This window comes from Glycine max, chromosome 20, assembly GCF_000004515.6.
Source record: "Glycine max cultivar Williams 82 chromosome 20, Glycine_max_v4.0, whole genome shotgun sequence".
NCBI lineage: Eukaryota > Viridiplantae > Streptophyta > Magnoliopsida > Fabales > Fabaceae > Glycine > Glycine max.
Genome location: NC_038256.2, coordinates 14262430 through 14289920, shown reverse-complemented (window position 1 = coordinate 14289920; position 27491 = coordinate 14262430).

Sequence of the window (27491 nt, the reverse complement as noted above, 5' to 3'; positions counted from 1 at the left end):
GTGTTTGATTCTGCTGCCATTCACGGTCCATGTCCTTTTGGTGGCTGGATCCTCCAATATCACCGCTCCATGTGGCATAACGTCTTTGATGATGAATGGTCCAAACCACTTAGATTTTAGCTTACTTGGAAATAATCTTAATCTAGAATTAAATAACAAAACCTATTGACTAGGCTAAAAATTCCTTTTTGAAAGCTTTTTATCATGATAAATTTTTATTCTTTGCTTATAAAGCTTGGAATTCTCATAAGCTTGAAAACTCAGTTCCTCCAATTCATAGAGTTGGAGCTTCTTGTGTTCACCAGCTGCATTTGAGTCAAAGTTCAGAAACTTTAATGCCCAGTAAGCTTTATGTCCCAACTCAACAGGTAGGTGACAAGATTTTCCATAGACCAATTGGAAGGGAGTAAGTCCTATAGGGGCTTTGTATGTTGTTCTGTATGCCCATAAAGCTTCATGTAGTTTTTGGGACCAATCCTTCCTTGATTAAGCAACTATTTTTTCGAAGATTTTCTTAACTTCCCTGTTAGAAACTTCAACATGCCTATTGGTCTGAAGGTGGTAAGGTGAGGCTACCTTGTGTTTGACATTACAGTGTCAAAGGACTTTTTTGAGTAGGCATTACAAAAATGGGATCCTCCGTCACTTATTAGTACCCTGGGTGTGCCAAACCTTGAGAATATTTTTTTCTTTAGGAAGCAAATAATGGTTTTTGCATCTGCATGTTGCACTGTTATTGCTTCCACCCATTTTGTTACATAGTCCACAACCAATAAAATGTATTCATGTGAGTAAGATGATGGAAATGGACCTATGAAATCTATCCCCCAGAAGTCAAAAGCTTTGACCTCCAGAATGTTTGGCAATGGCATTTCATTCCTTCTAGACATTTGTCACACCTTTGGGCGTATTCATGAGCATCCTTGCACAAGGTAGGTTAATAAAAACCAGATTGGAGAACCTTGTAACAGTCTTTTCTCCATTGTAATGGCCTCCGTAAGGTGAACTATGGCAATGCCACAGTATGCTTCTTGCCTCCTCCTGAGTTACACACCTCCTCAAGAGATTGTCTACTCCAATTTTAAATAGATAGGGATCATCCCACAAGAAATATTTAACGTCTCTGAAAAACTTCTTTTAGTGCCAAGTTAGATCATCAGGAAGTGCACTAGCTACTTTAAAATTAGCCATCTCAACAAACCATGACCTTACTACAATATTGAATAGCTTCTCATCAGGAAACTCTTCTCGAATCTCAGGTCCTTGTGTAGTCACCTCATCAATAGTTAGCCTAGAAAGATGATCAGCCACAGTATTTTCACTTCCCTTCTCATCCTTAATGTCCAAATCAAATTCCTGCAACAATAAAATCCAACAGATAAGTCGGGGTTCAAAATCAGCTTTAACCAACATATATCTTATAGCAGCATGATCAGTAAAAACCACAACTTTAGATCCTATCAAATAAAATCTAAAGTTTTCCAAAGCATACACTACTTCAAGAAATTCTTTCTCAATTGTGGCATTGTTAATTTGAGATTCATTTAAAACCTTACTTGCATAGTGTATGACATGAAAAATTTTATTTTTCCTTTGACCCAAAACTGCTCCTACTGCATAATCACTTGCATCACACATTATTTCAAAATCAAGTGTCCAATTTGGTGATTATGGTGCAAAAATCAGTTTCTATTTCAAAGTATCAAAAGCTTCAAAACATAATTTATCAAAATGGAATGAAACTTCTTTATTCAAGAGATTGCTCAAAGGCTAAGAATTCTTATAAAAATCTTTGATGAAACGCCTGTAGAACCTAACATGTCCTAAAAAACTTCTGATACCTTTGACATTTGCTGTTAGAGGTAATTTTTCAATGACTTCCACCTTGGCTTTTCAACCTCAATGCCATGCACAAAGATTTTATGGCCAACACAATGCCTTCAGTCACCATAAAGTGACATTTCTCCGAATTAAGCACCAGGTTTGTTTCAACACATCACTTCAGTATAGTGTCAAGATTAGACAAACATAAATCAAAAGATGATCCAAAAACATAGAAGTAATCCATAAATACTTCAATACTTTTTTCAACGAGATTAGAGAAAATAGCAAGCATGCACCGTCGAAATGTAGTAGGAGCATTACACAGACCGAAGGGCATTTTCCTGTAAGCAAAAAGATCGAAGGAACATGTAAAAGCTGTCTTTTCTTGATCTTCAAGATTAACAGTGATTTGATTATATCCTGACTACCCATCAAGAAAACAATAGAATTTTTGGCCTGCTAGTCTCTCCAGCATCTGATCCATAAATGGCAATGGAAAATGATCCTTTCTGGTGCCTTTGTTGAGCTTCCTATAATCAATACACATTCTCCAACCCATAACAGTACAAGTTGGTATTAGCTCATTTTTTTTCATTTTTCATAACATTCATACCATCCTTCTTTGGAACTACCTGTACTGGACTTACCCACTGGCTATCAGAGATAGGATATATCATTCCAGCCTCTAATAGCTTAACTACCTCCTTTTTTTGACCATTTCTTTCATGGTTGGATTAAGGCATCTCTGCGGCTGAGCTACAAGTTTATAATATTCTTCCATTAAAATTCTATGCATATAATAAGAAGGACTAATACATGTGAGGTATGATAAGGTCGAACCAATTGCTCCTATGTTGTCTTGCAAAATTATCACCAGTCTTTTTTCTTCTTCTTCAAAGACACTTGAATTAATGATGACTGGTTTCTGTGAATCACCTGCAAGAAAAACATATTTCAAATGTGGAGGTAATGCTTTCAGCTCCATTTTTGTGGCTTCATTCGGCTTCTCTTCTTTTAATTCTTCAAAGAGAGATTGGTGGTAAGGAATTTCTCTAAAAGCATTTAGCTATTGGAGACATTCTGAATTCTTATTTGCTTCAACTTCACTCATCTCCTCAAATGCTTCAGTCAATGTTCTCTCTAACCCATCTTTTTTTTTTTTAATAAACCTCCTGGAGTAAGAAATTACTTCATCCAAGACCTCCGTTCTAAAACACTCTCTTTTTATCTTTAGGGTGTTTCATGGCTTCAAATACATTAAACTACACTTCATCACCTTGCACCCTGACAGTGAGTTTTCCATTATCAACATCAATCATAACTTTAGCAATCTTCATGAAAGGCATGCCAAGAATCAATGGAACTTCACTGTCTTCATCCATATCCATCACCACAAAGTCGACTAGAAAGAGAAATTGGTCAACTTTTACCCATATATCTTCAACAATGCCATAAGGATGCTTGATAGTTATGTCAGTTAAGTGCAAAGTCATCCTTGTTGATTTGATTTTTACTTCCCCTATCCGCTCGATCATGGATAAGGGTATTAGGTTGATACTTGCACCTAAATCAAGAAGTGTTTTACCCACTGATAATCTCCCAATAGTCACAGGAATTGTGAAACTATCGAGATCTCTGGATTTCTTTAGAATGGATTTTTGAATGATTGCATTGCATCTTGCCTCCAGCTCTACTGTTTCATCATCCATGATTCTCCTCTTCTTTGTAAGCAAATTCTTCATGAATTTAGCATATGTTGGCATTTTCTCAAATGCCTAAGAAAAATGAATATTAATCTACATTTTTTTGAAAATATCTGAAAAACGTGTGTACTACCTTTCCTTATCTTTCTTTGACAGAGAATACGGATAAGGAAGATGATGAACTGGTGGATGATCTAATACAACTTTGCCTTTGTCGGTTGCTGGTTTCTTCAATTTCTGCTTCTTTTTTTTGCTTACTACTTTCTCCTTCACTTCTTCATTAGTTACCACTTCATCATTTTGCTCTTTTTCTTTTTCATCTCTTTCCTTTTCATCATTTTTTTCTACAACTCCTTTATTTTTATTTTTCTCACTACACTCACCATCATCCTTCAAACCAACCACAATCCCTTTCCTTGTTGTAATCATCTTGCACAATTCCTTTGGGTTAACCTGTGTGTTTGCTGAAAAAGATCCACTTCCATGCTCAGACAGTTGTTTTGCCAGTTGTCCAACTTAAACTTCCAGATTTTTAAAAGAAGCATCAGTGTTCTTCTAGTTTGAGATGAACACCTACATAAACTGTGTTAGAGTATCTTCCATCTTTGACATTCTATCTGGCTGAGCTTATGATTGTTGCGAGCCCCTATTTCAAGAACCTGCACAAGAGTTGTTAGAAGGACCTACAAAAGAAGTGTTAGTGGGACCAGAATATGCATTATTATTTTGTGGTCTCCGGCCATAAGGTTGATTTGAACCTAAGCCACCTTTGTATCCTTGGTAGTTTCCTTGGAAGTTTTGCTGAGGTTTAGCTTGATTTTGCAGATAATGAGCCTCATCTTCCTGTTGACAATCACTAGGTGCTGAACAGTGACCATTCCAATGGTCACCACCACAAAAGTCACATCTCATAACTTGTTGAACTTGATGAGCTTGGTGTGTTTTCTGTGATCCACCTTGTTGATATTGTTGAGGAAGTTGGCTTATTTGCTTGGTTAAGGCCTCTATTTGTTCAGTCAAGAGTTTGTTTTGAGCCAGAATTGCATTTTGAGTATCCAACTCCATTATACCTTTTCTTTGAATCGGAGCTCTCTCATGGTGACTCTGAGAATCATTAGCTGCAATGGAGTCAATGATTACAATTGCTTCCTCTGGGCTCTTTGACATCATAGTACCTCCAACTGAGACATCAAGAATAATCTTTGTTTGAGGTTTCAAACCACTATAAAAAATATGTAGTTGTGCAACATCATCGAAATTATTGTTTGGGCACCTCCGCAACAAAGCTTTGAATCTCTCCCATGTTTCACAAAGAGGTTCATTAAACCCTTGGGAAAAAGTAGCAATGACAGATTTTGCACTGATGAATCTAGACGGAGGAAAGAACCTTGCAATGAATTTTTCCTCCACCTCTTCCCAAGTGTTGAGGCTATTTTTCGGATGTGATTGGAGCCATGTTTTTGCCTTATCTGCCAAGGAAAATGGGAAAGCTCTGAGGTAGACAGCTTCGGCATCTTCATCAGAAGCTCCCATGGTACTACAAAGTTCCATGAAGCTAGACAGATGTGTGTATGGATCTTCATGATCTATTCCAGCAAAAGGGTGTGAGCCAATCAGACTGAGAAGTGGTGGCTTTAATTCCACAATGATGTTGCTGAAAGGAGGAATGACTATGTTGTTGCAATGCTTTGGTCCTTATTGATAAACATAGTCACCAAGAGTCATCCTTAGTGGTCTATTTCCCTCTCCTCCTCGATCAACCATGTTATCTTCTACAAGTGGCTTTTTAGTTGAAGGATCATCAGTAAAAGAAGACTCACTCAGTGTTTAGTGGTTGATTGTTTCTTTTTCTTCATGTTCTTCCTTTCAGTCTTGGTAATTTCTGGATCAAATGGTGATTTATCTGTAAGAAACTTACCTCGCATAAAGGAAGAAATGACACACTACAACAACCCATAAGCACCAAGGTTAGTGAAAAATAAAATATAACAAGAGAGAATTTATACAAAATCAAAATAAAAGAAATAATTACAAAAGTAAGGAAATAGTCTATCTAACTAAAAATTTAAATCCAAAAGAACTAATTGGGCGACTCAAATCCTTGGCAATGACACCAGAAACTTGTTACACTTTTGGCAAGCGTACCAATGTTGTCGCATGTTACAGATTTATAAAAACATATCATCTTCACAGGGACTTGAGTTACTCAATTCATTCAGATAAAGGTTATCATTTTAATAGTTATGTACAAATTTAATTGAAATATCATGGGTTTGTCTAACTAACGAAAGATAATTTAAAGTAACGAAATAAAAGAAATAATGAAAATTACGAAAATAACGGAATTTAGTGTGTCTGAAATACGTAAAGTTACGGAAACAATAATAATGAATTTAATTAATTCAAGGAAAATGTAGGATTGGATTTCATCGTTCATACCTATCGCAACATACCCTTCAGCAGGAGGGCGACGCGAGGCTCATGGGTGCGTCTTCCAAGGAAGAAAAAACATGTGGAGTCTCCACCAACGTTTATTCGAGGAAAATGTTAGAAAAACCGAAAACATGGTCTACAAATCTTAAGAAATAAAGGTTCAGGAGTTGTTTACGCACGAGGAAGGTATTAGTGCCCCACGCGTTCGTCACAAAGGACAATAGCCTTTAATCAAATGTGAAAAATCATGACTTAAATTCTTAGTTTATTTTCCCTTTCAACTCATTGAAAGAGAACTTTTGAAGTAAATGGCCGATTGAAACTTATTTTTTTGATGATTAACTGAGGTTACAGCACAAACAATCAGTTGAATTTTATTTTAAAGGTGATTAAATGAGATTACAACACAAACGATCGGTTGAAATTCATTTTAACATTGATTAAGTGAGATTACGGCTTAAACGATTGGTCGAAACTCGCTTAAAACAAAGAAAAAGAATACTGATGGTGGAAGCATGAAGATGAAGACATACAAAGCAAGAATGGACCCCTAAGGGTGCATAGAATGAATTCAAAGCTTTGAAATAGAAAACTAACCGATCAAAGAACGATGAACGATGAAGAACGGACGAAGAACGGCGAAGAATGTTCACGAAATCGATCAGGGAAATGTCATAGAAGCATTACGGAAGTGCCTCGGCCTTGATTTTTCTTCTTTTTTCTCCTTCTTCTCACTAATTTCAGTGAAATATGCTTACTAAGGATGTTGAACCCCTTCCCCTCAGCCCCCACGCCTATTTATATAGGGGGAGGCTCGCCCAAGCAAGATAGTTGCTGCATCTTGAAGCTTTCTAATGGGCCTAGGTGGGCCCAAGGGCTGAGGAATGCCTCCAAATTGACCATTTCCCCCCCCCATTTTGAGTATTTTGCTCATTTTCTTCTGAAACGTCACAAAACCCTACGGATTGTGCAACAATTGGTGTTAAGCAGCTCAACTCGGCTGGCAAAAATCCACATGTTGACAAACAATCATCCTCGGACGAAATTAGGGTATGACAGTTTCCCCTCTTTACTTATCTTTTATTGGAGATAAAAGGGAAGTAAAGATAAGACATTAATTTCGTTCGAGCGATCTCTCCACCTGACTGACCACTAGCCCAATCAGCGAAACCTGTCAAAAGAAAGAGCATAAGAGATATCTGGTGCATCAACAAAAGGCCTTGGAGCCTTGAAAGCGATAAAAATAGATGACCGTGACGGTCTGTGCATGCCATCGGACTTGCTTGTCTCTGCATGGTAAAGGAGACTAAAATAATCTCGGAAACAATTAAAAATGGATGACCATCATCGTCTTTGCATACCATCAAACTTGCTTGTTTTTGGATGGTAAAGGAGACTAAAATAGTCTCGAAACAACGAAAGCAGATGACCATGACGGCCTCCACATGTCATTGGACTTGATTGCCTCTAGATGACGAAGGGGAGACTTTAATAGTGTCTGTCGAAAGACATTGAGTCTTCGGCAAAAGGGGGCAGATGACCATACTTGTCTCAGCGTGCCATTGGACTTGATTGTCTCTAGATGATGAAGGGGAGACTGCAACAGCCTCGGTCGAAAGACATTAAGTCTTCGACAAAGGAAGGAGATGACCATATTTGTCTCTGCGTGCCATCGGACTTGATTGTCTCTGGATAGCAAAGGAGACTTCAATAGTCTCGATTGAAAGACATTGAGTCTTTGACAATAGGGGGAAGATGACCATACTTGTCTCTGCATGCCATCAGACTTGCTTGTCTTTGGATGACGAAGGGGATACCGCAATAGTCTTGGTTGAAAGACATTGAGTCTTCGACAAAGGGAGTAAATGACCATATTTGTCTCTGCGTGCCATCATACTTGATTGTCTCTGGATGACAAAGGGGAGAGTGTAATAGTCTCGGTCGAAAGACCTTGAGTCTTCGACAACAAGGGGCAGATGACCATATTTGTCTTTGTGTGCCATCCGACTTGATTGTCTCTAGATGGTAAAGGGGAGACTGTAATAGTCTCGATCGAAAGACATTGAGTCTTCGACAATAGGGGACAGATGACCATATTTGTCTCTGTGTGCCATCGGAATTGATTTTCTCTAGATGGTAAAGGGGAGACTATAATAGTCTCGGTGAATCCTTCAACTATAACGCGAACATGCTTAGCAAAGAAACAAACCTCCAGACTGGTCAGAGCAACATATATTTTTGAAGAAAAAATGATGTGACTATTGGGGAAGGAGGGCATGTTGATGGAATTTCCCATAGCCACAAATGAGATTTGGGATATTAGCATTTTGTTTCTAAATGAGCATTTAGAAGAAACACTGGGTCCAATTGAAATAGAGGAAAACCGCTCAAAATGTATAAATCTCACACATGAAAGTGTTTCATCCTAATTCCGAACCACAGGTATGTCATGACTTGACTTTGCAAATCCTATCAAATCAAAGATAACATGCGTAATCATGGATCAATAGGACTTTTTTAGGAAGTTGGATTTTGTTTGCAACCGGCAAGTGTACCGAATCGCACAAGTAGTATAAAACGGTAAGAATCGAGTATCGAACTCTCAGGGAACTTGTGTTATCTGGCAAGCTATTTCGATAAATAGGCGTCTGGTATGAAATATGACTGTGGTTATGAATAGGTATTTAAACTATCTAGGCAAAAAGAAAGAAAATCATCCAAGAGAAACCCTGTGTAAAAACAAGTAGAGAATGTGTTGGTCTTCCTCATAGGTTCTAGATGCTAAAAAAGATGTTCTCTATTTAATAATGCTCATGCGTTCCTATGTTGTCTCCTGGACTGCTAGACCCCAATTCCTCATGATAGCCTAGCCTAGTCCTGATCAAGCCTCGTCTGCAGATTCCTCTTGTAAGACTAAACTCAACCATGACCGCATTAAGACACACATACACAACTAAGTTCTTGTACCCCGATTCCTCATGATAGCACAACAACTTAGTCCTGTACTATCAAGGACTTTAGAATCAGACCAGTTTCCATTGTTGAATGACCCTAACAAAGCATGCATCTATGTGATCAAGGTAAAAGCACACTGGAATGAAAAGCAGATGGCACAGAGAACACACAAAACATCATTACATAGATAGAAATATATTTACATCAGGTACTTACAGGGAAGATCCAACAGAGGATTTAGCTTTCCATAGTCCAAAAACCTCCTTTACAACAAAGAGAAGAACAAGATGAAAGACTGCAAAAACATAAGTGGTGAGGATGTCTCCTTCACCTCTAGGATCTCACAATCACTCACAAACTCATCTCAAGCTCCCAGAACGGCTTCCGCTTCGAACTCGCGTCTCTGCAGATCTTCACATAGCAAAATCTCATAACTCTCTGGAACTTGGACCTTTCTCTCTCTAGAACTTCCTAAACATGCAAAAGCTTCAAGCCAAGACCAGACTCTCGTGCATGCAGAGGCTTCTTCAAGAAAAATACCAAACTCCCTTTGCAAATTTGATTTCAGGCTTAAATAGGTGGTCTTGTTCGTGCTCGTGCGCTTAGCGCAGATCTGGATCGCTTAGGGCGCATAAGTGGATTTTGGCTTAGCGCGCTTGTTTCGCTTAGCGGATGAGCAGAAGCGGTGCACTTGATGACCTGGAGCGGTGCGCTTAGCGAACTTGACAACTCATCTTCTTCTAGATTCTTCCTCGCGCTTAGCCACTGAAGGTTGCACTTAGCAAATTCTCGCTAAGCCAGCAGCTTGGCTTAGCGAAAGAGTGAAAAACAACACTTTGCCAAAGTTGCCTATTTAACCTGAAATTGAGAGAAATTGATTATTAAACGCACAAAACAAAAGTATAAATTATCTATTACCTATATTTAACAAAAAGTACTTATAGTATTACAAAACAACCATAAATTGGGAAAGTTTGATACAATATACACAAGTTTTATACACAAAAGTTAGTCGTATTCATCGACTAACAACTTCCCCAAATTTACAGTTTTGCTTGTCCTCAAGCAAAAGAGAACAGCTCACTTGCCCTCAAGTGGTAAAACATGCAATGTTTATGTACAAAGGTGTATGCATCAAAATTTATTAATTGCATGATGAGAAAGATGAAGCAGTGTGTACCTATCACTTGTTTTCACAAAATATGCAGCTAGACAAAGAGGAGAACAAAATGTGAACTATACAATAAGATGAAGTTAATCATAAGACAGATATCAAGGAAAGTAGCTCAAACCACAGTCTCACGGCTACTGTTTCACTCAAGCACAAGTGTTTAAGCTATTCATTGATAACAACTAACAGGAGGTCCAATCTTTGCATTTCATCTCATGCCATCAAGTCAGAAATGTATAAACAGAATCAGAAGGACTTTCTCAGGCTTGCAGTGAGGTTTGGCTACAAAAATTCATTGGTTTTTCTAGGATTCAAAGGTTTAGATTCTAAGAGAGCACAAGTCCTAGACTTATCCCAATGATCTTGTATTATACCAGTAGCTTCCTCACTATCTTTTCCTTTCAAGTTGCTTTTGACCTTATTGTAACATCATAGTTTATTCTTTTCTTTCTTCTTTTTTTTTAACATACAACTTATTTGTTGTGTGTGCTAATGCTTAACCTTTTTCTTTTCATTGGAATTGACTTCCCTCCCCCAAATTTAGAGTAAATTTTCTTTGAACAGAGTAAATTTTCTTTGAACCATATGCTCTCCTAGAATCTAAACAAGGTATCATGAGATATTTATTTAAGTTTAGGATTCAAATTTTTTTACAATATCATTAAGCTAAAAAAGGGAGCAAAGGATGCAATTATCATTTAAGGTAAGCTGTTTGGTCAGAGAGCTTGTGTATGTACAATCATGGCCTTCATCATGTCCTCATTTATACATTTCATTCTAAAATTCAGAGATTCATGAAAAGATTATCACTCACAGCTAGTCGTTCACTCATAGTTTAAGGTCACACTCTCACCGATTTTGGTTCAAGCTTTTCTTTCACAATCAATCTGTCTATTGACTAACAATTCTAATTGCAAGTTCACATTCTTGTTCTTTCTTTGTCTAACATACACATTTGCTCAACTCATGAAAAGAAACACAAACTCCATCCAAATCATGCACTCAATTCAAACACCCATTTTCATAAGTCAATAAAAGTGTTTCACTGCCATGTCATCAAAACAAGTTAAACTGTTCAGAATACTTCAGGAAGAGCAAACCAACTATTTATAAATAAAACTAGCATTGTATATAAATATATGGGAAATATTGTACGAAAACCATAATTATAATAATAACCCAAAAAGCTAAAAGTGGCATTAAGAATCAACAATGTCAAAAGTGTTTAAACTGGGGAATCGGTGAGAGCAACAGCTTCTCTAGATGATGAATCAGAAAGATAAGCAATTCCTCCAATTAGGGAAACAGGGGGGTCAGCTATTTCTGCAACTGGTGAATCAGGAGGGGCAACTGCTTCATCTGATGATGCGTCAGAAATTACAATTAGAGGAGGAGATGGCAGAACTGCTTCAAGCATAGGTGAAGAAGGTGGATTCACTAATGGAGATTGTGGGTCAGCTGGCTCTGAATTGACCTGCACAAGTGTGGGCTCAGGCGGAGCAACCTCGCTGGGTCTCACCAATGGAAGTTGAGCTTCAGGCCAGGCTACTTGCTCAAGAAAATGCTCCATAGATATGATTGGCCTATTGTGAGTCAACTCTTGCAGGCTGTGCATGATAACGAACTGTCCTCGGAATAAGCTTTGTAGCATAGGAACTAAAGTTGGTGAGCTTTGGATGTCCTGTCCTCCAATTATTGATGGAGGAGCTGGAGTGGATGACGAAGGGATGTCCTCCGTTCTAGCTCTTTTTCTTGGTTACATCTTTAACTAAAAAGAACTCAAAATTCCTTAGACCAAAATCGTTCAAGTTAAAAAACAACAATAAAGGCTAAAATTAACAATAGGCGCTTAGCGGGATATAGCTCGCTTAGTGCGCCCTGAGAAACATAACATGTCGGCTTAGCTGAAGCTAAGCTGGCTTAGCCTAAAAGTTGCCGTGATGAAATGCGCTTAGCTCAGGTAAACTTGGCTTAGCGCAAGGTTTACAACACAAAATTTGGTTGAGTTACCTGGGCTTAGCGATTCAGCCTCGCTTAGCCACAAGGAGTTCAGCAAGAGGATGAGTGTTCATCCTCAAAAGATGAACTCGCTTTACGCGGTAAGCGCGCTTAGCGAGTTCTTCAGATAACACTTATATACAATGAGTATTGATGAACTCGCTTAGCGCCACATGCTCGCTTAGCGAGATCATCGCATTTTCCAGAAAACACAGCTCGTTTTCTCGCACTTTTCAAGCCTCTAAAAGGCATATCAAACATGCAATGTGTGCGCCATACTCAATTTAGTATACAAGCTTACATAGCCCTAATCTTAAACTAGTTCTAACAAAACATAAAAACCCAAAAAATCTAAAGCTACAGTTAAAGTCTTCTACCCTAGAGTTAAGACATGAAAAAGAGAAAAAGAATCAAGGAACTTACTTGGATGGTGTATGATTGATGCTTCAAAGTCGAAAATGCACAAAGAGAGTACAGATGCAAAATGTGCAAATTTTTGGAGAGAGAGAATGCAGAGCTGAGGTTTCTATAATCTGGAAAATGTGAGTGTAACTGTTGTTACACTTACTTAAGCAGTTTTTCGATACCTTCGCTTAGCGAACTATTGTGCTAAGCAAGCAAGAGAGACATTTGGTTTCTTAACCAGGCTCGCTTAGCGAACACGTGCGCTTAGCCGACGTTTCAAATTTGAAAATATTTTTTTTTTACACAAAAACTCGGCTTAGCGCGAGAGTACGTCTGCTTAGCGAGACCTGTAGATTAGAAAAGCTGCAACTCTCGCTAAGCCTGGCCTTGGCCAGCTTAGCTAATATGATGCATCTTAAGTACAAAGGAGCACGTGCTTAGCTGAGAGGTACTCGCTTAGCGCTCATATTGCCACAAAGAATCTCGCTTAGCTACCATGACTAGCGCTTAGTGTCATGGACCTCAATTAAGGCCGTGAGGAATTGCGCTTGGTGACAATAGGTCCTGCTTAGCCACGGATAAAATGTCGCTTAGCGATAAGACTGAAGCTTAGCTGAATTCAATTTGAATTGAAGTTAGCTTAGCTCAACCTTGGTCAGCTTAGCGGACCAAATCAACCTTAGATGCAAGGGTTGGGCGCTAAGCGCGTGAGACTCACAACTTAGCGCATGAACAGAGATGCGCTTAGCGCGAGGCTTGCGCTTAGCGAAAGGAATATTTTTTAGAAAATGTTTTCTAAGTTATTATTCAGTCCTTTTTCCATGAAATTGAAACCCTTATGTTAAGCATTCAAAGAGTGGCTGATATACTCCTATGTACAGCTTACATAGCAAGTTCCTAATGATCAAATGCTTGAAAAACAAACACAACAAAGATTAAAACTGGGTTGCCTCCTAGGAAGCGCTTCTTTAACGTCATTAGCTTGACGCTTTTACCTCTCTGGCCAATCTCATGTTTTGGTTCTCACCTTCAGAACCTCTTGACCTTCTCCCATTACCTGCAAGCAAACATTGTGTTCTGGAGCAGGCTTGTCTTCCACAAACAAGTCGAAATCAATTTTCTGGCCTTCAAAACCTAACTCCAGCTTTCTCTTCCCCATGTCAACTATGCAGCTTGCAGTCAACATGAATGACCTTCCCAAGATTACAGGGATGTCAATATCTTCAGAGATATCCATGACCACAAAGTCTGCTGGGAAGATAAAATGCTTTACCCTGACCAACACGTCTTCAATCACTCCATAGGGCCTGGGAATGGAGCGGTCAGCTAATTGCAAAGTCATTCGAGTGGGCATAATCTCCAACTCTCTCAGTCTTCTGCACATGGAGAGTGGCATCAAATTAATGCTGGCTCCCAGATTAATCAGAGCCTTTCCCACATTGACTTCTCCTATTGAACAAGGAATGGTTACACTCCCAGGATCTTTGTGCTTAGGTGGAAGGATCTTTTGGATTACAACACTACAATTTCCTTCCACTATGATGTTTTCCTGATGAATGTACTTGTGCTTCCTTGTCAACATATCTTTCAAAAATTTAGAGTAGAGTGGCATTTGCTACAGAGCTTCGCCAAAGGGCATGGTTATTTCCAGTTTCCTGAAAATATCCAAAAACCTTGCCAAATAACGATCTTTTTCTTTCTTGGAAGGCACCACGGGATATGGTACTTCCACATTTTCTTCCATAGCCTTTCCACTTCTACTCTTCTCTGCAACCTTATTATTTTTATTTTCATTTTTCTCATTTCTATTTCTTTTTCTTTTTCTTGGTCCTCCATCTCTTTATTCTGGACCATTATTTTCTTCCCTTTTTCCTGATTCTCTTTACCCTTCACATCATTTTTCTTAACCTCGGCACCTGTCTTTTCACTCAGTTGTTCCTTGTCTACCACATTTTCTTCATCCTCAGCTTCCACAAACCTTTTACTCCTGGTCATCACAGCCTTGCATTCCTCCTTAGGATTATTTTCCGTATTTGCTCCAAAGTTGTTTGATGACTTGTCAACTATCTGCTTGGCCAGTTGTCCCATCTATACTTCAAGGTTCTTTAGTGCTGACTCAGTACTCTTATGATTTGACATCGATACCTGCATAAACTGAATAAAGGTCTCTTCCAACTTGGTTGTCCTCTGAAAGATGTTAGGCCCTTGTTGAATTGGCCTGTTTGAGGATCCACCTTGGTCTTTATTGAACTGGTTGCCAGGGTGTGTCCTCCACTGTCCTTGTTGATTATAAGGACCTTGCTGGAAGCCTGAAAACCCTCCTTGAGTGTACCCTTGCCTCTACTGATTCCTCATGAAATGAATTTCTTGAGTGTTATCATCAGTGGAAATGCATTGGCCTGTCTCGTGAGCTTCACCACAAATGGTACAACCTGTGACTTGCAAAACAGAAGAATGGGTAGGTTGTCCAATCGACAATTTAGTTGGCAGCTTAACAAGTGTTTCCGTTAGGATCTCAAGTTGCTTAGATAGCAACTTGTTCTGTGCCAACAAGGCGTCGTGTGATGTTAGTTCCAACAGGCTCTTCTTTGTGGGTTGATGGGTTCTGTCCCTCAGAATGGCTTGATCACTGGCTGACATGTTCTCTATAAGCTCAGTTGCTTCTTCTGGGGTTTTCAGCTTTATTTTCCCCCAGCAGAAGCATCTAGTAATTGCTTGGTTTGTGGTCTCAGCCCATCTATGAACATATTCAGTTGGATTGGCTCGGAGAATCCATGGGTAGGAGTTCTTCTCAGTAAGTCTCTGAATCTCTCCAATGCCTCACTCAAGGATTCATCAGGGAACTGATGAAATGAATATATTGCTGCCTTCCCTTCAGCAGTCTTAGATTCTGGAAAGTACTTCTTTAGGAATTTTTCCACCACTTCTTCCCAGGTTTTAAAACTGTTGCCTTTGAATGAGTGGAGCCATCTGTTGGCCTATCCTGCCAGTGAAAATGAGAAAAGGCTGAGTCTGCTAGCTTCATCTGGTACACTGGCAATCTTAACAATATTACAAATCTCTATAAATGTTGCCAAGTGTGCATAGGGATCTTCATTGGGTAATCCTTGAAATAAATTCCCTTGTATCAGATGGATCAAAGAATGTGTGTAGGTGATGTTGTGCGCTTGCACTTCAGGACATGCAATGCTAGTGAAAAATTGTGGTACAGAGCCACTTGAATAGTCCTCAAGGGTAGTCCTCTGATCATGCTCATCTGCCATGGTAACAGCTTCAGAATGTTGATTAGCGGATTCCCTTGATGATGGTGATGGTGAATCAAGTGATAATGAATTAGAAAAATGAGTCTCCTCCTCAAGAATGGACGCAACTGTTCTGTCTTGCAATAGTTTCCTTCTCTTTTCAGCCCTATTCCTTCTTAGTGTAGCTTCTATTTCTAAGTCCAAAGGAACTAAAGTGCCTGTAGGAGATCTATGCATAAACAATACTAACAGAGCAGTGGTTATCCGGTTCAATTAGAAAAGATAAATATAACTTAAAGAACAAGTATTCACAGAAACAATCAAAGAATAAAAAATAAAGAATAGACACCTAAAAACGAGCTAACTTCCCAAATAAAAAGAAGTTCCCTGGCAACGGCGCCAAAAACTTGTTCGCAACCGGCAAGTGTACTGGATCGCACAAGTAGTATAAAACGGTAAGAACCGAGTATCGAACTCTCGGGGAACTTGTGTTATCTGGCAAGCTATTTCGATAAATAGGTGTCTGGTATGAAAATATGACTGTGGTTATGAACAGGTATTTAAACTATCTAGGTAAAAAGAAAGAAAATCACGCAAGAGAAATACTGTGTAAAAACAAGTAGAGAATGCATTCGTCTTCCTCATAGGTTCCTGATGCTAAAAAGGATGTTCTCTATTTAACAATGCGCATGCGTTCCTATGTTGTCTCCTGGACTGCTAGACCTCGATTCCTCATTGATAGAGGCCGTACCCAAATCAAATAAACATTAAAAATGCAGTATTTAGGAAGTGATCCTAGGTCGTTTCCCAACGAGCAATGGTCAACCAAACGTTCATAACATATAGTAATAAAACAGTAACGAATTGGGGGGGTTGTTTGTTTTTGTAAATTAAACAGCAAGCAAATTTGAATTAGAAAATAACAGAATTAAAACATGTTGTTTCCCCTTGATCAGTTCAACCACTTAATCCAACCTTAAATTAAATTACTAAGCGAAAATTAACATAAGGCTGTCATTATGTGATTAAGCAACACATACACCAATTAATCATGAACGAAACTGATCATTAAGCATGAAGGTAAATTAAGCGCAGAGACAATTAATCAAGCACTAAGCATGCATGGATTAATAGCAACAAATACAGAGTAATTGGTGAAGAGGAAAAACTTATCAGAATTCAATAGTAATAACAAAACGTCAAAGAGAGTTGTGCTTAATCCTCAAGAGAAAACAACGTTGGAGACTTAGCCTTCCATTAATCAGTAGAAAACGAAATTGTAGATTGAAGCACAAATGAAATTGCAGAAAACAAATTTTATTCTACATGAACAGTGTGCATGAACAATAAAGACTGGAATTCTAAAACCCTAGAATTATTCTCCTCTCTGAAAAACTTAACTAAAACCTTGGTGCTGTTATATAGGTCCTCAGCCCCAAAGCTTACAAATCTATTTTAAGTCCAAGCCCATAAACGAAATAAAATAAAATCTGAACAAGATAAGATAAGATTGGATGAAATAAAATGTGGACGAAATAAAATCTAGATGAAATAAAATCTGGATAAGATAAGATTTGATAAAATAAAATTGTCTGCTCTCTTCAAGTCCAAGCCCAATTCCGGATTCAAGCCCAATTGCTTATAATTCTCCTAAAATTAAATTAAAAACACAAAATTAGTCAAGTAGGCCCAAATGATAATACTGCATAATTAATTTAACAATTAAGGCTAATCAGTAATTAAAATGGTGACAAAAAGGGTTAAGAAATAGGAGAAAATAATGACACATCAAATCCCCCCACACTTAGCCTTTTGCACTCCTAGGCAAAATCAAAAAGCAAAGCAAGGAACAAATCCAGAGACATTAAAGGGAAACAAACAAACACAAAAACAATTACATATTTCTCAATGAATCTCAAGGAATGAAAGGAATGGGAAACATCCAACACGTAGAGAGTTAAAGAATCAAGACAGACATGAAAATCATCCAAGCATCTCAAACATGGCAAGATAGTCAATCAGCTCAAGAATGAAAAGTGATAAAGCCTCATAAGATATGCACTCTATCTCTCAAGTGTCTAGGCTACTGTTTACTCTCAGAGCACCCATGAAAACAAACACCACATAGACTTGGCAAGACTCTAAAATTGACAACCACATCACAAACACATGCATATGAGGATCAAAAGGTCTTTTAAGGTTGTAATGGGGCCAAGGACAAGGTAGAGAATAGTATGGGATAAGTAGCTAAAACCCAAAGGAATAGAGGAGCAATGGGGAATAAGTGAGAACTAAGAAAAAGTAGTAAACCCCAAAACCAAAATTAAAAATTAAGCATAAAAATTAAACCCAAAACAAAGTCAACCAAGTCCTCAAATCAATCCAAGTCTTCAAACCAAGACCTCATGTATTCAACTTCATTCTTTTTCTATTTTTTTTTTTGTTTTTTTAACGTGAACAGTAGCAATTGAAAGCAATTGAAAAATAAAGCAACAATTAGGTAATATATGTATATGCATCAAGAATGGCCAAAATACATCATCAAGCATGACCAAAAAAACATATCATCCAATGAAACATACCCCCCCACACACTTATTCCCAAAACAATTCCAAAGCTTCAAAATTCCTTAAGGGTAGGGTGAGATCATGGTTTTTCACTTAAGGCTTGTAATGAGCTTCAAAACAAAGAAAGGGGAACATAGGCTCAAAGGCGCTATCAAAGGAATTAATTCAAGGTAGGCTCATTTGGCTAGAGGCTTATAAGAACAAAATGCCTAAATAATCTCCCAACATGCATGTGAAGCAAGAAGTATCAACAAGAGTCAAGCCAAGGCTATTGTGCAAGCAATCAATGGGGCAAAACACACCGAATAAAATAGATGATGATGGCTCAAATTCTCATCAAGGGTAAATCTATCACTTCCAATTCGAACTTTCAAAACTAACTTGACATGTAGAGAAAAACAAGGATTTCAATTCACAAAATGCAAAGAAACTCCTATTTCAAAAACAATTACCCATTACCTGTACATAACCCAAAATTCAAAGAGAAACACGCAATGTTGTACACAAAACATAAAACCAAAATAACAAAATAAACCTAGAAAACCTAAAAAAATGAAACTAGAAAACCCAATAAAATTAATCTAGAATACCCAACTTTCGCAACCTACCCTTCAGCGGGAGGGCGACACGGGGCTCACGGGTGCGTCTTCCAAGAAAGGAAAATGTGCGGAGTCACCACCAACGTTTATTCGAGGAAAACGTCAAAAAAACCAAAACGTGTGGTCTACAAACTTTAATCGTGAAAGGTTCGGGAGTTGTTTTTATGCACGGGGAAGGTATTAGCACCCAACGCGTTCGTCACAAGGGACGGTAGCCTTTAATCAAGTGTGCAAATATGACTTCAAAATGTTTTATTTTCCCTTTTTTATGTCTTTTTGTGTTTTTATGCTTTTTATGTTTTTTGTATTTTTTATCTTTTTGTGGTCGACAATGGTGTTTCCCTCACTCCTACGTATCCTCAATTGCGATGAGGAAATCAGACCTACGTAATTTTTAGAACTAAACGTTGGTTAAGTTGTTTTGATCTTTTTCCGCAAGATCGATTTTAACCGAATAAAAATCGTTTAAGGCATTGGACCATTAAACGATCTTTCGATTTTTGGAAAGGAGAGAAATGCTAAGGCGTTGGACCATTAACGATCTCTTGGTTTTGAAAGGAGAGAAACGTTAAGGCGTTGGACCATTAACGATCTCTTGGCTTTTGAAAGGAGAGAAACGTTAAGGCGTTGGACCATTAACGATCTCTTGGGGTGGTCGACAAAAGCGAGGCTTTTGCTCCTACGTATCCTCAATTGCGATGAGGAAATCAGACCTACGTAGTTCTTGCAAAAGTGGTAAAGTTACATGTTGATTTTATGCTTTTGAACGGTCCATGTTAACCGATAAAAGCAAAGAGGACCGTTTAAGGCGTTGGACCTTACAACGGTTTTTAGTGATTTTTTAGTGATTTTAGCCTTGGTTTCACTTTGATTATTAGTCAATTAATTCAAGGAATCTTTCAAAGAAAAATGTCCGATTGATTTTTCTTGATTATTTTATTATTTTTCAAGATATTTTGATTATTTTATTATTATTTTTCTTTTTTTTGGTTTAACCGAGGTTATAGCGTGAACGATCGGTTAGATTTTGTTTTAACAGTGATTAAACGAGATTACAACACAATTGATCGGTTGAAATTCATTTTATCATTTATTAGGTGAGAAAACGGTTTAAATAAACAGTTAAAAGCTTGTTAAAGCGGAAGAAAAGAAAACTGAAAGTAAGCGAAATTAAAGTGAGAGTACACAAAACAAGTAGGGACCACTAAAGGTGCATAGAATGAATTGAAAGATTTGATTTTGGGAACTTACCAGTTGAAGACTGAAGAACGACGAAGAATGAACGAAGAATGGTGAACAACAATGAAGAACGATGAAGAATTTCCACAAAATCGCTTACGGAAGCGTTACGGAAGCACCTCAGCTTGGATTTTCTTCACGAAAACATATTTTTTCACCCAAAACAGCCGAAATGCATAGCCAAGGGGTCCAGAATATTTTGAAACAGCCCCCCTTCCCCTATTTATAGGAAAAAGGGAGGTCCTTGCCGCCCAGAGGCTTCTTGAGGAAGATTTCTAAGCGCACCCCAATTACTAAGTTCACCCCCCTTTTCGTACTTTACAGAAAAGTTACGGAATCCTTACGGGAGTGTTTTGGATTTGATTTTCATCTTTTTTTCTGTTCCCTTTCACCAATGTTAAGTGAAATATGCTTATCCAAGGTTTTCGGAAATTTTACGGAAGCCACGAAAGCCCCGGAAACCATTTTCAACAACATGGAGCAGCTTGCTGCCCAGTTGCTTCCTCCTTAAGCAACCCAAGGGCCTAGATTCGAATTTCTATTTACACCCTTATCTTGATAAGTTCACCCCCCATTTTTGTGTTTTTGGCTGTTTTCTTTCTGAAATCTCACGAAACTTTATGGATTCCACCGTGATGAGTGTTAAGCCTTCCGAAGCGATCAACAATGGTCCTCAGATGAAATTAGAGTGTAACAATTTATTTACACACACCCCACTTTGCTAAATACACTCCCGTTTTCTTGTTTTTGACCGGTTTCTTCCCGAAACATCTCAGAACTTTACGGATTCCACAACGATGGGTGTTAAACATTTTGAGGTCGTCAAACGAAGGTCGCATGCTGACAAACAATGGTCCCCGGATGAAATTAGGGTATGATAGTTGCCCCTTTTTACTTATCTTTTATTGGAGATAAAAGGGAAGTAAAGATAAGACACTAATTTTGTTTGAGCTGAGTCTTTACCCGACTGGCCACTAGCGCAAATCCAAGTAGTAAAACCCATGAAGGCATGAAGATATTGAAATTCCTTCTTTTCTCGTTTAATCCATTTTCATTTTCATTTTCACTCTCCCTTTTTTTTTTTTAAAGCGTACAAACAAAGGACGTCGAGTCCTACAAAGCACAGGGGAAAAGGATATTGAAGTTTTTTTAGGTGAAGACATTGTCGTCTTCGAAATGCAAATGAAGACATTGTCGCCTTTTGAAGGCATGCAATGACTGAAGACATTGTCGTCTTCGACATGTAGATGAGGATATTGTCGCCTTTGAAGGCATACAATGACTGAAGACATTGTCGTCTTCGAAATGTAAAGGAAGGTCATTGTCACCTTTGAAGGCATGCAATGACTGAAGACATTTTTGTCTTTGAAATGTATGCGGATTACCGTATAGGGTGTCTCCGCATGCTACCTGACTTCTCACAGGTTGGGGTAGCAAAACTGTGTATGTACGGATAACCACTTGGGGTATTTTCGCCTGCCACCTGACTTCACGGGTCAGGATTAACAGAAGTGTGTTTGTACAGATAACCACTTGGGGTATTTCCGCCTGCCACCTGACTTCACAGGTCGGGATTAACAGAAGTTGTCTTTGTACGGATAACCACTTGGGTATCTTCGCCTGCCACCTGACTTCACGGGTCAGGATTAACAGAAGTGTGAGACTAAAAAAAGTCTCGGCCGGAAGACGCTGACATCTCCCAGAAAGGTGCAGATGACGACGTTAGTCACAACATGCTATCCGGCTTTGAGTCTTACGAATAGCAAATGAGACTTTTTCGCAGTCTCAGTCGGAAGACGCTGACATCTCTGGGAAAGGCACAGATGATGACGTTAGTCACTGCATGTTATCGGGCTTTGAGTCTTACACATAGCAAAATGAGACTTTTTCGCAGTCTCGGCCGGAAGACGCTGGCATCTTCGAGGAAGGTGTAGATGACGACGTTAGTCACTGCATGCTATCGAGCTTTGAGTCTTACGGATAGCAAATGAGACTTTTTCGCAGTCTCGGCCAAAAGATGTTGACATCTTCGGGGAAGGTGCAGATGAAGATGTTAGTCACTGCATGTTATCGGGCTTTGAGTCTCACGGATAGCAAATGAGACTTTTTCGCAGTCTCGGTCGGAAGACACTGACATCTTCGGGGAAGGTGCAGATGACGACGTTAGTCACTGCATGCTATCGGGCTTCGAGTCTTACGGATAGAAAATGATACTTTTTCGCAGTCTCGGCCGAAAGACGCTGACATCTCCGGGGAAGGTGCAAATGACGACGTTAGTCACTGCATGCTATCGGGCTTTGAGTCTTACGGATAGCAAATGAGACTTTTTCGCAGTCTCAGCCGAAAGACGCTGACATTTCCGGGGAAGGTGCAGATGACGACGTTAGTCACTGCATGCTATCGGGCTTTGAGTCTTATGGATAGCAAATGAGACTTTTTCGCAGTCTCGGCCGGAAGACGCTGACATCTCTGGGGAAGGTGCAGATGACGATTTTAGTCACTGCATGCTATCGGGCTCGATCGTCCCTGCCTAGCAGAGAAGAATCTTGTGTGTCGTCGGGCTTGAATGTCTCTGGATGAAGAAAGTAAAACCTGCAAAAATTTTCAAAATAATCAGAATCGGATGACCAACAACATCCCGATATCATCGGACTTGTTCGCCTTGGTTGACAAAAGATGTGGATAACCCTAAGGTACCCCCGCATGTCATCGGACTCGCCATCTCTGGATGACAAAAGGTTCGGATAACCATAAGGTACCCCCGCACGTCATCGGACTCGTCGTCTCTGGATGACAAAAGGTGCAGAAGACAATGTTAGTCTCTGTGTGTCAACGGGCTCGCTTGCCTCTGGTTGACAAAAGGTGCTGATAACCATAAGGTACCCTCGCATGTCATTGGACTCGCCATCTCTGGATGACAAAAGGTGTAGAAGACGATGTTAGTCTCTGCGTGTCAACAGGCTCGCTTGCCCTTGGTTGACAAAAGGTGCAGATGACAACGTTAGTCTCTACGAGTCAACGGGCTTGCTTGCCTCTGGTTGACAAAAGGTGCAGATAACCATAAGGTACCCCCGCATGTCATCGAACTCGCCGTCTCTGGATGACAAAAGATGCGAGACTAAAAAATAGTCTCGGCGTTCTTTCAATTAAATGCGAACATGCTTTAGTAAAGAAACAAAAACTACCAATTGATCAGAGAAAAATGTAATTTGGAGAAAAAAAGATGTGTCTATTGGGGAAGAAGAGCATGCTGATGAAATTTTCTCATAACCACAAATGAGATTTTGGATGTTAGTGTTTCATTTCTAAACGACCATTTAGAGGAAACACTAGATCCAACAAAATAGAAGAAAATCACTCAAAGTGTATCAATCTCACACAGGTAAGTGTTTTATCCTAATTTCGAACCATAGATATGTCATGACTTGATTTTGCAAATCATTTCCTATCAAATCAAAGATTACGTGCGTGATCACGGATCAATAGGACTTTTTCGGGAATGACATTTTTGGTGGGAAATTTGGCTTTGTGTGTTTTGGCCTTTTCCTTTTTTTATTTTTGTTTAGTGCGGGGCGAAAGAGTCCCCGGCGCACAGGATTTTGGTTGGTAATCAAAGGGAGAGGAACACTTCAAGTCGTGGTTTCCTTTCTTTTCTTATTTGCTTGTGACAATTCAAATATTGTCTGGTCCGAAGACCTTTCTGTATATTTCTTTTATTTTCTTCCGATCTTTAATCGGGAACTTTTTTCTTTTGTTTTCTTCCGATCTTTGATCAAGAACTTTTGCTTTTGTTTTCTTCCGATCTTTGATCGGGAACTTTTTTCTTCTCCTTCTCTTCTTTTTTCTTTGTCTTCATTTGAGGGCGAGGATGGACATTCTCACCCTGGATCAAGGTTTATGGTGAATTGGGATTTTGGCTCAAGAGGCTTGTAGAACGGCCGAACATGATGTATGTCAGGGTGTTGGTTTGGCCAGCGGTTTAGGGATAAAGGGGATGTCCCACATTTATTTCCATGACACACATACAACAATGATGATTTGGAAATTTTATGCAAAACTGGTCATGCATGCACCCATGTGGACACTCAAGCATCAAGTTTTTATGGTCATGTGACACTAGGGCTCAGGATTCATTTTTCCTATTTAAGTCAACCCAGTGTTTCCAAAACATGCTCTTTTATCAATTCATTCATCCATCTGAGCCCATTTTGGGCGTTTGGGAAAATTTTCACAGCATTCACCCTTCAGGTGCATACACATTTTTTTCTTCAAAAACCTTGTGTTCTGAATGGCAAGTTCATTTCCTTTCAAAAGCATGTTAGTCTTTTAGCTAACCAATTTTATTTTTATTTAACTTTTTTTGTTTTTTCTTTCATGAGGTATTTTGCTACCTAATCATATGTATATTTTTTGAGGTATTTTTGCTATATACATGCATATCCAAGGTATCTAGCTACCTAAACATACATATATATATTTTGTGAGGTATTTTTGCTTACCTTTGGCTTTGGACTTGGTCACCTGCTAGTCGGCCACGGGTTGTAGGCAACTCTCCAACCTTTGTAGATGAACTGAGGGGCTCTGGAGGTTGCGGCGATGCATCTATTGCCCGCTGCCGGCCATCCCCAGGCTGCTATGGTGTCTCGCCCTGCGCCTGCCCAGGGGGCGTAGTACTTCTTGATGAAAGCCCAGTTAATAGGGGGCTTGATGACCTTGATGGGGGCGACGGGCACTCCGTAGAATTGACAAAGGCCCGTAATCAAAGCTGGAAACCCCAAGACCCTATTGGACTTCTCTGGGTCCATTGGATGTCTTGTAGGCGCGATCCCGGTAAATAGTGGATGGCATCAGAAATCAATTGAGCCACGTGCATACTTACCTATGTCATGACAACACAGACCAACTAATACTTCCGCAGGGGGAGATCAACATTATGGTCACTTGGTGAAATCTTGCCCCGATATGCATAGTAGCTGCACGATAGCCTCCCTCTCTGGTTGTGCTCGCACAGTTGGCCGCCCTCCAATATCAGGGGGTGGCCCAGGAACTGGTAAAATAAAACTACTAGCCGCTAACCCAGGAGCGCTGGCCTCGATTAAGCATTAAGGGTGGAGGACCTTGAATTCTCTAAAGGAGCAGATATGGAGTCCTATGAAGGAGAGGGCGTGCAGCCCTACGAAGGCGAGGGCGTGCAGCCCTACGAAGGCGAGGGCGTGCAGCCCTCTGAAGGTGAGGACGTGTAGTCCTCTGAAGGCGAGGGCGTGTAGTCCTCTGAAGGTGAGGGCGTGTAGTCCTCTGAAGGTGAGGGCGTGTAGCCTTCTGAAGGCAAGGGCATGTAGCCCTCTGAAGGCGAGGACGTGTAGTCCTTTGAAGGTGAGGGCGTGTAGCCCTATGAAGGTGAGGACGTGTAGTCCTCTAAAGGCGAGGGCGTGCAACCCTTTGAAGGTGAGGGTGTGTAGCCCTCTGAAGGCGAGGACGTGTAGTCCTTTGAAAGGGAGGGCGTGTAGCCCTCTGAAGGTGAGGATGTGTAGTCCTCAGAAGGTGAGGACATGTAGTCCTCTAAAGGGGAGGACGTGTAGTCCTCTAAAGGCGAGGGCGTGTAGCCCTCTAAAGGGGAGGACGTGTAGTCCTCTAAAGGGGAGGACGTGTACTCCTCTGAAAGGGAGGGCGTGTAGCCCTCTAAAGGCGAGGATGTGTAGTCCTTTGAAGGCGAGGACGTGTAGTCCTCTGAAGGCGAGGATGTGTAGTCCTCTGATGGCGAGGGCGTGTAGCCCTCTGAAGGCGAGGACGTGTAGTCCTCTGAAGGTGAGGGCGTTTAGCCCTCTGAAGGCGAGGACGTATAGTCCTCTGAAGGCGAGGGTGTGCAGCCCTCTGAAGGCGAGGACGTGTAGTCCTCTAAAGGTGAGGACGTGTAGTCCTTTGAAGGCGAGGGCATGTAGCCCTCTAAAGGTGAGGACGTGTAGTCCTCTAAAGGCGAAGGCATGTAGCCCTCTAAAGGTGAGGACGTGTAGTCCTCTGAAGGCGAGGACATGCAGCCCTCTTAAGGTGAGGACGTGGATCCCTCTAAAGGCGAGGACATGCAGCCCTCTTAATGCGATAGGTACTAGTACCCAAGGGTCCACCCTTATGAGAAAGCAAGAGATCGACTCATCGAGAGGGTCGGTCATCCCAAATTCACAGGATTGGACATTAGAGGTAGGAAATCTATGCAGTTAACATGATTTTTAGAGATGCAGATGCATGCAACCGTTGTCTTGAAATGCGGTAAATGCGGACTTCGTATGCAACAATGCAATGTAATGGAAAGTTCTGACATTCTTTCCCTATTTTATGATTTTGATTTTGATTTGATTGTTTCAGAAAACACAAATTGACTGTCCTTTTGAAAGAGGTGATAATTCATGCAACCTTATCCTATCTTTTGCAAATCTCTCCTGGAACTCCCTCAGAGTGTATGTTCTGTTTGATTTTGTCACTTGACCATTTTGGAGTAAAGACAATGGAGCTGTTTGACGTTTAATCAATCCATTGAAATTCCAGGGTTAGTCCCCCTTTTTTGCTTAAAAACATCGACGGGTGAGTACTTTTGATCTGCCCCTAGGTTCGCTTGAGGCTCATGCACGGTGCACCTCATTGCCCTAGTGTAGGGCATTGAGGTATCAACCTTGTCTTTTGTCATGACCATGTAGCAAGGAAGAAACTGTGCAGGTTCTCAAAAATGATTTTTCAAGGACAAGAAACATTTGAAGGATTTTTTTTAGTTGACAGATTAAGTAAAATGATTCCTATTATTGATAACTCATATTCTCTCTCAAAAAAGACAAACTTTCAGGAATGATAAAATGAGTTCACATGAATGTTTGTACTTTATTTGAGACACAGTCAATCAAATGTTTTTTTCTTTTATTTTGAAACTTATTGTTTTGAACTTTACTCGTCGTTTTACGGCACCCCCATCGATGTGCAGGATGAGTAATCTCTGATTGAACGGTCTTGGAAGTCAAAAAACTTAGGAGCACATGTCGCTTGAGCAAACAAACCAATGGCTTGCACCCACATTCCAGTGGAAGCAAAGATGTAATTATGAGAGGATGAGGGATAAAGATGTCAAATTTATCCATTTTATTTAGCATTGTAATTGTGGTTTACAATAATGGCATAAACTTGAAAATCCTGATGAGTCATTAGAGACATCTAACAACAGCTTTCAAAATTGCCCCATGTGTGGTGTCGCTTGTCAATGTTAGGATCAATTAGACTTTGCCTCAAATTTCAGCCAGCCCGCATCAATTAGACTTTGCATCTTACGCTTCAAGGTCATACATTGCTTAATGGAATGTCCAGGAACTCCTCCA